Here is a 12611-nt window from a genome sequence, read left to right as displayed (position 1 = left end):
ATGAAGAGTGATGAGAGCACTGCTAGAGGCTTTTCATCAAGGCCACTAGCACTTTGAGCAACGTGTTATCAACACAATCCAGGGCTTTGATTGGCTGACACTGATCTATGAGCTGTGGGTTTAGCTGCTCATCGTGTATGGATTTCTTTCTCCCTTTGGTGTCTTGAGGCAAAAAGAGAGAGAGGGGATATAAATACATGATTTCACATATATTAAAATGTTGCATTAAAGCACAGTCATGCATCAAATATATGAGCCATTTAATAGTGAATCTTATCTCATTAGCCGGGAGATTCCTTTGAAAATACACTTTAATGTAAAAGTTTATGGATTCATTTTAACTGTGCCAGTGAGTCCAACACACTTTTGTGCTTCTTCAACAAAGTCATTGAGAATAATATTCTACTTCTTGCATACTGCATTATTGACCATTATTGACATAAAAGACAGTATAAGCTTCCTGTCCTAGGGGTATAAGTGTGTCTGCTTCCTCAAACAGACCCCGGGTCAATCCAGAATGCTACAAACTGCAAAGCTTCAAACATAGCCCCTCTGTGAGAAGTGACGTGGATTTTCAAATAGCTCAAGCATGCCGAAGTGATTCCTATGCGTCTCTGTGTGTGAAGTAGCAACAGTATCAGGCACCCACTCTTAATCCTGTTTTGTCAGAAAAACCATGGGGTTTGTCAGGTCAGGCCATACATATGAAATATATTCAAACATGTTCAAAATACTGTCATAAATAGAAAAATATCCTGTAAATTATTTGTACATTTACTCAGTAATGCCTGGTGTTTAAATGAAACAACTGAAATGGCTGATTGCAGGGTGTCGTCATTATTTCCTGAGGATAAAACTGCTGCAGATTCAGAATGTGTCCAATTTTCCTGTTGTCTTACAACATATTTCCACCACGCTGAACATTTACAGTAATTTGATCATAATAAACAGAGCTGATTTGACTCTCCTGTCTGAGTTGGGCTACCTAATGAGGGCAGGAAAAACACTGGCTCTTCTTTCAGGGTGAAATGCTTACCAAAAAATAGAAGACAAGATAAATCTAGACACATTTTTCCTGCCTGAGATTTCCTCCCCCTTGTTTGGCGATGTTGTGCAGCATAATTGCCCTCTACAGGCCTATTTGACCACTGCATGCTTTGCCATTGAGAGGAAGGGGGAAACTGCTTACTCACACAGTTTGCCTATGCCAAGGATAAATGGCTTGAGAAGGCATAGCATAGTCTCTTTTGCTCCTTTTAATGAATTCTAAATTGATGAAAAGAGAAATTAACCGTGTTTGCTAACAGAGATGGGGCTTTGTCTTTGTGGTTTCTTCTCTGTCAAATGATCCCTAAGAACGAGGAGAAGCTTTAGACTTTAAGCAGCAATCTTAAGGAGCAGCAGCTCTCCTCCTCTCCTCTCAAGGTGTCCTATCTTCACAACAGAAGCTCTTGAGAGTCATAATCCAGCTTGGATATGGGCCATCATCATGCCTTCCATTATTGATCAATAGATGTGGGTCTTTCTATAAACTAGGGTACCAGTGATGATTTCCTACACTGTACAACTTGTTACAGCTGTTGATAAATCATTGATAATAATCTGCGAAGGATTTACTTCAGACACCCGACAAGGCCCAAATCCCTGTCATTCGCATGAAGAAGAGACGGAGATATCGGGGACGTAGGTCGGGGTGCGTTGCAAGGATCCGACGGCGAGTGGGTAATCTGCCTCTACCATCAGTCCTATTAGCCAACGTACAATCATTGGATAATAAAATGGATGAGCTCCGATCAAGAATATCCTACCAATGGGATATTAATAAGTGTAATATCTTATGTTTCACCGAGTCGTGGCTGAACGACGACATGGATAACATACAGCTGGCTGGGTTTTCGGTGCATCAGCAAGATAGAACAGCTGCATCCGGTAAGACAAGGGTAAGACAAGAGGTGGCGGTCTGTGTATATTTGTAAATAACAGCTGGTGCACGAAAGTCTCAAGGTTTTGCTCACCTGAGGTAGAGTATCTCATATAAGCTGTAGACCACACTATTTACCAAGAGAGTTTTCATCTATATTTTTCGTAGCTGTCTATTTACCACCACAAACCGATGCTGGCACTAAGACTGCACTCAACGAGCTGTATAAGGCCATAAGCAAACAAGAAAATGCTCAACCAGAGGCGGCGCTCCTAGTGGCCGGGGACTTTAATGCAGGGAAACTTAAATCTGTTTGACCTCATTTCTACCAGCGTGTTAAATATGCAACCAGAGGAAAATAAACTCTAGACCACCTTTACTCCACACACAGAGACGCGTACAAAGTTCTCCCTCGCCCTCCATTTGGCAAATCTGACCATAATTCTATCCTCCTGATTCCAGTTTACAAGCAAAAACTAAAGCAGGAAGTACCAGTGACTCGCTCAATACGGAAGTGGTCAGATGATGCAGATGCTAAGCTGCAGGACAGTTTTGCTAGCACAGACTGGAATATGTTCCGGGATTCTTCCAATGGCATTGAGGAGTACACCACATCAGTTCCTGGCTTCATCAATAAGTGCATCGATGACGTCATCCCCACAGTGACTGTACGTACATACCCCAACCAGAAGCCATGGATTACAGGCAACATCTGCACTGAGCTAAAGGGTAGAGCTGCCGCTAAAGGGTAGGAGCGGGACTCTAACCCGGACGCTTATAAGAAATCCCGCTATGCCCTCTGACGAACCATCAAACAGGCAAAGCGCCAATACAAGACTAAGATTGAATCGTACTACACCGGTTCCGATGCTCGTCGGATGTGGCAGGGCTTGCAAACTATTACGGACTACAAATGAAGCACAGCCGCGAGATCCACAGTGACACGAGCCTATCAGACGAGCTAAATTACTTCTACGCTCGCTTCGAGGCAAGCAACACTGAAGCATGCATGAGAGCATCAGTAGTTCCGGACGACTGTGTGATCACGCTCTCAGTAGCTGATGTGAGTAAGACCTTTAAACAGGTCAACATTCACAAAGCCACAGGGCCAGACGGATTACCAGGATGTGTACTCCGAGCATGCGCTGACCAACTGGCAAGTGTTTTCACTGACATTTTCAACCTGTCCCTGACTGAGTCTGTAATACCAACATGTTTCAAGCAGACCACTATAGTCCCTGTGCCCAAGAACATTAAGGTAACCTGCCTAAATGACTACCGACCCGTATGGATCTGACGGCGAGTGGGTAATCTTCCACCATTTCCTGCCTGTGAGTCAAAGTGCTTTGAAAGGCTGGTCATGGCTCACATCAACACCATTATCCCAGAAACCCTAGACCCACTCCAATTTGCATACCGCCCCAACAGATCCACAGATGATGCAATCTCTATTGCACTCCACACTGCCCTTTCCCACCTGGACAAAACGAACACCTATGTGAGAATGTTATTTATTGACTACAGCTCAGCGTTCAACACCATAGTGCTCTCAAAGCTCATCACTAAGCTATGGATCCTGGGACTAAACATCTCCCTCTGCAACTGGATCCTGGACTTCCTGACGGGCCGCCCCCAGGTGGTAAGGGTAGGTAACCACACATCTGCCACGCTGATCCTCATCACGGGGGCCCCTCAGGGGTGCGTGTTCAGTCCCCTCCTGTACTCCAAGACAGTCATGAAGAGGGCACGACAAAGCCTATTCCCCCTCATGAGACTGAAAACATTTGGCATGGGTCCTCAGATACTCAACAAGTTCTACAGCTGCACCATCGAGAGCATCCTGACTGGTTGCATCACCGCCTGGTATGGTAACTGCTCGGCCTCCGACCACAAGGCACTACAGAGGGTAGTGTGTACGGCCCAGTACATCACTGGGGCCAAGCTTGCTGCCATCCAGGACCTCTATACCAGGCGGTGTCAGAGGAAGGCCCTACAAATTGCCAAAGACTCCAGCCACCCTAGTCATAGACAGTTCTCTCTGCTACCACACGGCAAGCGGTACCAGAGCACCAAGTCTAGGTCCAAAAGGCTTCTTAACAGCTTCTACCCCCAAGCCATAAGACTCCTGAACAGCTAATCAAATGGCTACCCTGACTATTTGCATTGTGTCTCCTTATGTTACATGGTGAATACAGTTTTCATGGGCACACAAATCCAAAATAATAAATGCAATTGAAAATTGGAATGCTTCTAACTGAAAGAGTCACCTTACTTTGATACTTAAAACCTAAATTGATACTGTCATTAACGTGGTTCTTCAATAATTATGCATAATACTTATTGGATGTGCATTTGGTGTCAAGCTGTTTATTTACGGCGTGATATTTTCACACATCATCATCTGATCCAGAAAGGACAAACAGCTGTTGTGATAGCGCATGAAATGCAACAACCGCCCAAGTGCTGGAAAAAAGGTGTTCGCGAGGAATGTCCAGAATATTTTGGTGACAGTTGTGCCTGGATTCAAGTTGGATCTAATATCCCTAGCGAATTGAGGTTGATCATCTGTTGTTGTCTGCTTGATTTACAATAGGGTCTCGTTCGATTTAACAGAGAAAGCATCAAGGTAATGAGTTCATATCTTCATATGTTTTTGTGCCTCGGATTGTCTACTGTGTGCAATTGTGTAGGATAGACTAGGATAGGACCCAATTGTCATACTTTAGTAAAAGTAAAGATACCTTAATAGAAAATGACTCAAGTGAAAGAGAAAGTCACCCAGTAAAATACTACTTGAGTAAAAGTCTAAAAGTATTTGGTTTTAAATATACTTGAGTATCAAAAATACATGTAATTGCTAAAATTTACCTAAGTATTAAACGTATAAATCATTTCAAATTCCTTATATTAAGCAAACCAGATCTTTTTTGTTGTTGTTATTACGGAGACCCAGGGGCACGCTCCAACACTCAGACATACCCAACACTCTTCCTATTAATTATTCTGTGTATAATGACAACAAATTACATAGCCTAGTGGGCATATTCACAATATGATCTGGTAATGAAATAACAAGACAAATACATTTTTTTTCTCCATGTTACACCTGCAATTTTAAACAATACAACGGCTTGAAGTAGCCTACTTGAATTTGGAGCTCAGAAATTCAGCTACTAGAATAAGCCTACCTTTGAATATCTGACATTTCCTCAATTTGGTGCTTGAAAAGTCTTTGTAGTTATTGTAGCCAATTTATAAGTTCTCCTGCTCCCTTATAATTATCCGTCATTTCATTTTCTATCTGTTTATGTGAGAGATGTGGCAACTTTCGTTTGTTTCTCTCTGCTTCAACTGAAGGGTGTTGCGCTACTCTGTTGCGGTAAAACCAGGTGGCGGTTATTATGAGGACGACAACATCTAATGTTGGCTTCAACTTGGCTTTCCATACAAATCCTTCCATTAAAAAAGGAATCTGGTTTTTGGTTACTTTCTCATTATAAAAATAGCGATGGTGAGATTAATGCTACCACTATTCATGGTTTTATTATGTGTGCCTGCGTCGGCCACATAGGCTACAGAAAAATCGCCATGCATGCATTCAATCTATTTAGTCAGGCAACGTCCACATTATTCTCACATATTTTATAATGTGATAATAATTTGAATATCAAGGCCTAAAAAATGTATAATTCTTAAAGTGGTAATGGCCTACTTTTACTTTTACACTTTTTGCATGCTTTTTGGGGGGAGGGGTTCTATATTAGGCCCAAATATGTACAATTATATAAATTATACAATTGTATAACATTGAGGTCCTTGAAAATCCCAATTAAGTGCTTGAAAAAGTCCCTGAAAGTCCTTGAATTTGACTTGCCAATGTCTGTATGAACCCTCCAATGTCTGTATGTATAGTCCTAGGCCTATGTTGTTGTGTATGTGGAGTTATGGGCCAATTTGCATATATTGATACTGCATAAAGATCATTTTTATTTTTGTTTCAAACCATTTTGAAATGTTTATCCCGGCCCCATTATTTATAGAAAGACCCATATGTTATTATTAATTAATAAATCATTTTCATTTGACTATGCTTCCTTGAACATTTCTTAGAATATAAAACCAGTGCACACAAGGAACCTTAGAAGCCCTCTTACCAAAGCATGTGTGCTCTAAGGATTCTATGTAGGCTCTAAGAATTCCTCTCTCTCTCTCTCTCTCTCTCAGGCGAGGCATCTCTCAGTATGTTTAAATATCCTTAAAAAATATATCCCCTCCTGATGCTTAACACTGTTAACAGGCCTCCATATTTGGACTGTGAGCTGAGAGAAGTAGGGTACAGTACTGTATATGCCACAAATACTGTTTGATCACAAGCTTGTCATTGACTCACGCTCATATGATGACACATGTATTGACATGTATGATGATATCTGTATTATACCTATGCTAAAACTGAGCCATTGAGTTTTCTGTTCATATTCTTGTCTTTTCTTATTTCTTATTGTTGTTGATTGTTGAGAAGGAACATGCAAGTAAGCATTTCGTTGGACGGTGTATACCATTTGTATCCTGTACATACAACTAATAAAACTTGAAACATGCATTTCCATTTCCTGTGTATGATCTTTGGCAGCTCTCTGAGACTGTGTGGTGTGATGTCACTGATGTGTCAAGGCTTCTGGCAGTGCCAGCTGAGTTCGTTACATATTGTGACTCGTGGCAGTGTACACATAGTCCTAATATAGTATGTCAACATTGACTTTGACAGAGTAGCAGCTGTCAACTGTGACAGAGAAGACATCTGTGATAATTCAAACTGATTATGCGGCTGTGATTACCAGGCTTATTCATTTAATAATCTAATTATTCTTAGTTTCTGATTCTTTGAAGTTGTTGCTCATAGCTGTTCTCTCGACATGAAATCAGAACTTTCTTTGAGCTCATATCCAGTAGTAAGGGGTGGGGGGGATCGATACAGTCACAATATTATTTTTGGACAATAGTCGGCTGTACCTGCGGTATTTATCATCCTATAGCTTGTTCTCCATCTTCTTTTAAATAGCGAGCCAACATGTTTTCAGCACTTATATTCCAATGACTGATCAAAACTCATTTTCTCATGCTCTCTCTTGACCCTCTGCAGCAGACATATAGTGAGCAATATGTTTGGAACATCAAATAACAATAAGATTAAGGCAGCCCCCCGCACCTCTCTGTATCAGAGGGTTAAATGCGGAAGACACATTTCAGTTGAATGCATTCAGTTGTACAACTGACTAGGTATCCCCCTTTCCTTTCCCTTTCCAATACATATAGAATCGTAAGAGTCGTGAGAATTGCAATACATATCGTATCGGCACATAAGTATCGGAATAATACCGTATCGTGAGGTCCCTGGCAATTCCCAGCCCTAATATGTATTAGCTGTGGGCAGGTCAGTAATGTTACAGAGCAAACATGTTGAAACCTGAATCTCTCTCTTGAATGTATTTATTTTTCATTTTGAGTTCCTGAACCATGCATGGGGCATCTTGAATGGGGGGTCTAGAATGCGCGTCACTCCAAGAGTCATATACAGTGGGGGAAAAAAGTATTTAGTCAGCCACCAATTGTGCATGTTCTCCCACTTAAAAAGATGAGAGAGGCCTGTAATTTTCATCATAGGTACACGTCAACTATGACAGACAAAATGAGAAAAAAAAATCCAGAAAATCACATTGTAGGATTTTTAATGAATTTATTTGCAAATTATGGTGGAAAATAAGTATTTGGTCACATACAAACAAGCAAGATTTCTGGCTCTCACAGACCTGTAACTTCTTCTTTAAGAGGCTCCTCTGTCCTCCACTCGTTACCTGTATTAATGGCACCTGTTTGAACTTGTTATCAGTATAAAAGACACCTGTCCACAACCTCAAACAGTCACACTCCAAACTCCACTATGGCCAAGACCAAAGAGCTGTCAAAGGACACCAGAAACAAAATTGTAGACCTGCACCAGGCTGGGAAGACTGAATCTGCAATAGGTAAGCAGCTTGGTTTGAAGAAATCAACTGTGGGAGCAATTATTATGAAATGGAAAACATACAAGACCACTGATAATCTCCCTTGATCTGGGGCTCCACGCAAGATCTCACCCCGTGGGGTCAAAATGATCACAAGAACGGTGAGCAAAAATCCCAGAACCACACGGGGGGACCTAGTGAATGACCTGCAGAGAGCTGGGACCAAAGTAACAAAGCCTACCATCAGTAACACACTACGACGCCAGGGACTCAAATCCTGCAGTGCTAGACGTGTCCCACTGCTTAAGCCAGTACATGTCCAGGCCCGTCTGAAGTTTGCTAGAGTGCATTTGGATGATCCAGAAGAGGATTGGGAGAATGTCATATGGTCAGATGAAACCAAAATAGAACATTTTGGTAAAAACTCAACTCGTCGTGTTTGGAGGACAAAGAATGCTGAGTTGCATCCAAAGAACACCAAACCTACTGTGAAGCATGGGGGTGGAAACATCATGCTTTGGGGCTGTTTTTCTGCAAAGGGACCAGGACGACTGATCCGTGTAAAGGAAAGAATGAATGGGGCCATGTATCGTGAGATTTTGAGTGAAAACCTCCTTCCATCAGCAAGGGCATTGAAGATGAAACGTGGCTGGGTCTTTCAGCATGACAATGATCTCAAACACACCGCCCGGGCAACGAAGGAGTGGCTTCTTAAGAAGCATTTCAAGGTCCTGGCGTGGCCTAGCCAGTCTCCAGATCTCAACCCCATAGAAAATCTTTGAAAGTCCGTGTTGCCCAGCGACAGCCCCAAAACATCACTGCTCTAGAGGAGATCTGCATGGAGGAATGGGCCAAAATACCAGCAACAGTGTGTGAAAACCTTGTGAAGACTTACAGAAAACGTTTGACCTGTGCCATTGCCAACAAATTGTATATAACAAAGTATTGAGAAACTTTTCTTATTGACCAAATACTTATTTTCCACCATAATTTGCAAATAAATTCATTAAAAATCCTACAATGTGATTTTCTGGATTTTTTTTTCTCATTTTGTCTGTCATAGTTGACGTGTACCTATGATGAAAATTACAGGCCTCTCTCATCTTTTTAAGTGGGAGAACATGCACAATTGGTGGCTGACTAAATACTTTTTCCCCCCACTGTATATTTAATCACCTGCAGAGTGTCAGCAATCAGTTATGTCTGCAGAGTCCATCCACACTTGTTGATTTTTTTTCTTTACAGATGTGGAGATACTTTGAGACGCTTGGCCTTATTGGAACAAAGGGATAGTCCTAGGCAAATATTGCATAATTCATGCATCGTTGCCCTCGATGTCCTTCCTAAGCACTGGTTGGTTATATGGAAAATACCCAACGTGAAGATGTGGGCGCAAGTTAAACAAGCTAATACAACATGGCTGGTATCGTCATGAGATAGGAGTTTACATGTGGATTGGAAGACTTGCGTAGATGTTGACATTGACCCTTGGAGATCCCTGCTGTCTTGTTTTAGTCATCCCAGTAGGATTAGGGGTCTAAGTATTATTCACATATAGTATGTGCTAATTTGCATGTTTTTCGTTGAAACATTTGATTGTAAATGGTCAAATCAAAGGTATTTGAATCTCTTGTTGTCTGTAATGGAAGACTTTAGTCATGTGATTCGTTCCTCTTGGCTTATCAAATGAAATAAATTATTCTCGAGCAGCTTGAGGATTTGGCTGTGAATTCAGTTATCACCTTCCTCATGTGTCAAAATGTGAAAATCACTTTACGTTCCTTTTATAGGAAAGCTGAATGTTGACAAGATTTAGCAAGCACTCATGACTTGATTATTTGTTGTTGTTTAGTGGCACAGTTTGTAATTGAATGTATAATTACCAAGTGAAAATGAACAATTATATCACTAAGAGGTACAACAAGCTACTGTAATGTATGCAATATTTAGGAAAATCATTTTGTAAAATAACTAAGAAAAAAACAGAAAGAAAAAAACAGCTCACCCTTCCCAAAGGCTAGGTTTTTTGTGCTGGCTAGAAATGTAAATTCAGAAAATGTACACTACCGGTCAAAAGTTTTAGAACACATTTTTACATTTTAGTCATTTAGCAGACGCTCTTATCCAGAGCGACTTACAGTTAGTGAGTGCATACATTATTTTTCATACTGGCCCCCCGTGGGAATCGATCCCACAACCCTGGCGTTGCAAACGCCATGCTCTACCAACTGAGCGACATCCCTCATTCAAGGGTTCTTCTTTATGTTTTACTATTTTCTTCATTGTAGAATAATAGTGAAGACATCAAAACTATAAAATAACACATATGGAATCATGTAGTAACCAAAAAAGTGTTAAACAAATCAAAATCTATTTTATATTTGAGATTCTTCAAATAGCCACCCTTTGCCTTGATGACAGCTTTGCACACTCTTGGCATTCTCTCAACCAGCTTCATGAGGTAGTCACCTGGATTGCATTTCAATTAACAGGTGTGCCTTCTTAAAAGTTAATTTGTGGAATTTTTTTCCTTCTTAATGCGTTTGAGCCAATCAGTTGTGTTGTGACAAGGTAAGGGGGGTATACAGAAGATTGCCCTATTTGGTAAAATATCAAGTCCATATTATGGCAAGAACATCTCAAATAAGAAAAGAGAAATGACAGTCCATCATTATGCCAATGGCAACAGCTAGTCTTACTGGGGTCCGACACATAATGAAAAATACATTATAGACAAAAGACTTACAATTTACATACATTTAAAACATTAACATGTAGTGTGCGTGTGTGTGTGCATCTATCAGTTACACATAATTTACATGTCAGTACATACACACAAAAAGTAGGTCACATGGTCACAAAAAACAAGAAGTGATGCAGTCAGTCTTTCCTCATCTCTTAGCCAAGAGAGACTGACATGCATAGTATTGATATTAGCCCTCTGATTACAATGAAGAGCAAATTGTGCCTCTCTGTTCTGGGCCAGCTGCAGTTTAACTAGGTCTTTCTTTGCAGTACTTTACCATATGACTGGACAATAATCAAGAAAATGTAAAACTAAAGCCTGCAGGACTTGCTTTATGGAGGGGGGTGTCAAAAAAGCAGAGCATCTCTTTATCACAGACAGACCTCTCCCCATCTTTACAACCATTGAATCTATATGTTATGACCATGACAGTTTACAATCTAAGGCAACACCAAGTAATTTAGTCTCCTCAACTTGCTCAACAGCCACACCATTCATTGCCAAATTCAGCTGAGGTCTAGAACTTAGGGGATGATTTGTACGAAATGCAATGCTCTTAGTTTTAGAGATGGTCAAGACCAGTTTATTACTGGCCACCCATTCTGAAACTGACTGCAACTCTGTAGGGTTGCAGTGACTTCACTAACTGTGGTGCTGACGCGTATAGGGTTGAATCATCAGCAGACATGGACACGCAGGCTTTGTTTAATGCCTGTGTCAGGTCATTGGTAAAAATAGAAAAGAGTAGAGGGCCAAGAGAGCTGCCATGCGGTACACCACACTTTACATGTTAAACATTAGATAAACTTCTATTAAATAAAACCCTCTGTGTTCTATTAGATACAGTTGAAGTTGGAAGTTTACATGCACTTAGGTTGTAGTCATTAAAACTCGTTTTTCAACCACTCCACAAATGTCTTGTGAACAAATTATAGTCGGTTAGGACATCTACTTTGTGCATGACACAAGTAATTTTTCCAACTATTGTTTACAGACAGATTATTTCACTTATAATTCACTGTATCACAATTCCAGTGGATCAGAAGTTTACATACACTAAGTTGACTGTGCCTTTAAACAGCTTGGAAAATTCCAGAAAATTATGTCATGGCTTTAGAAGCTTCTGATAGGCTAATTGACATCATTTGAGTCAATTGGAGGTGTACGTGTGGATGTATTTCAAGGCCTACCTTCAAACTCAGTGCCTCTTTGCTTGACATCATGGGAAAATCAAAAGAAATCAGCCAAGACCTCAGAAAATAAATAGTAGACCTCCACAAGTCTGGATCATCCTTGGGTGCAATTTCCAAATGCCTGAAGGTACCACGTTCATCTATACAAACAATAGTACGCAAGTATAAACACCATAGGACCATGCAGCCGTCATACCGCTCATGAAGGAGACGCGTTCTTGTGAAGATGCTGGAGGAAACAGGTACAAAAGTATCTATATCCATAGTAAAACGAGTCCTATATCGACATAACCTGAAAGGCCGCTCAGCAAGGAAGAAGCCACTGCTCCAAAACCGCCATAAAAAAAGCCAGGCTATGGTTTGCAACTGCACATGGGGACAAAGATCGTACTTTTTGGAGAAATGTCCTCTGGTCTGATGAAACAAAAATAGAACTGTTTGGCCATAATGACCATCGTTATGTTTGGAGGAAAAACTGGGTTGCTTGCAAGCCGAAGAACACCATCCCAACCGTGAAGCACGGGGGTGGCAGCATCATGCTGTGGGGGTGCTTTGCTGCAGGAGGGACTGGTGCACTTCACAAAATAGATGGCATCATGAGGAAGGAAAATTATGTGGATATATTGAAGCAACATCTCAAGACATCAGTCAGGAAGTTAAAGCTTGGTCGTAAATGGGTGTTCCAAATGGACAATGACCCCAAGCATACTTCCAAAGTTATGGCTTAAGGACAACAAAGTCAAGGT

At 41.0% G+C, this 12611-nt stretch overlaps 1 protein-coding gene across 1 annotated transcript in view; it reads left to right on the top strand.

The window, feature by feature from the left end:
- Positions 1 to 12611, top strand: part of LOC311098782 (astrotactin-1-like) — a gene marked incomplete at both ends in the record, with an annotated part of 287871 nt that overhangs the window by 176329 nt on the left and 98931 nt on the right. The window lies entirely within an intron of this gene.

The sequence above is a fragment of the Coregonus lavaretus genome, assembly GCF_964263955.1.
Source record: "Coregonus lavaretus genome assembly, chromosome: 23".
Lineage (NCBI taxonomy): Eukaryota > Metazoa > Chordata > Actinopteri > Salmoniformes > Salmonidae > Coregonus > Coregonus lavaretus.
The sequence above is the reverse complement of the archived record's forward strand: the minus strand, read 5'-3'. Positions and strand labels throughout refer to the sequence as shown.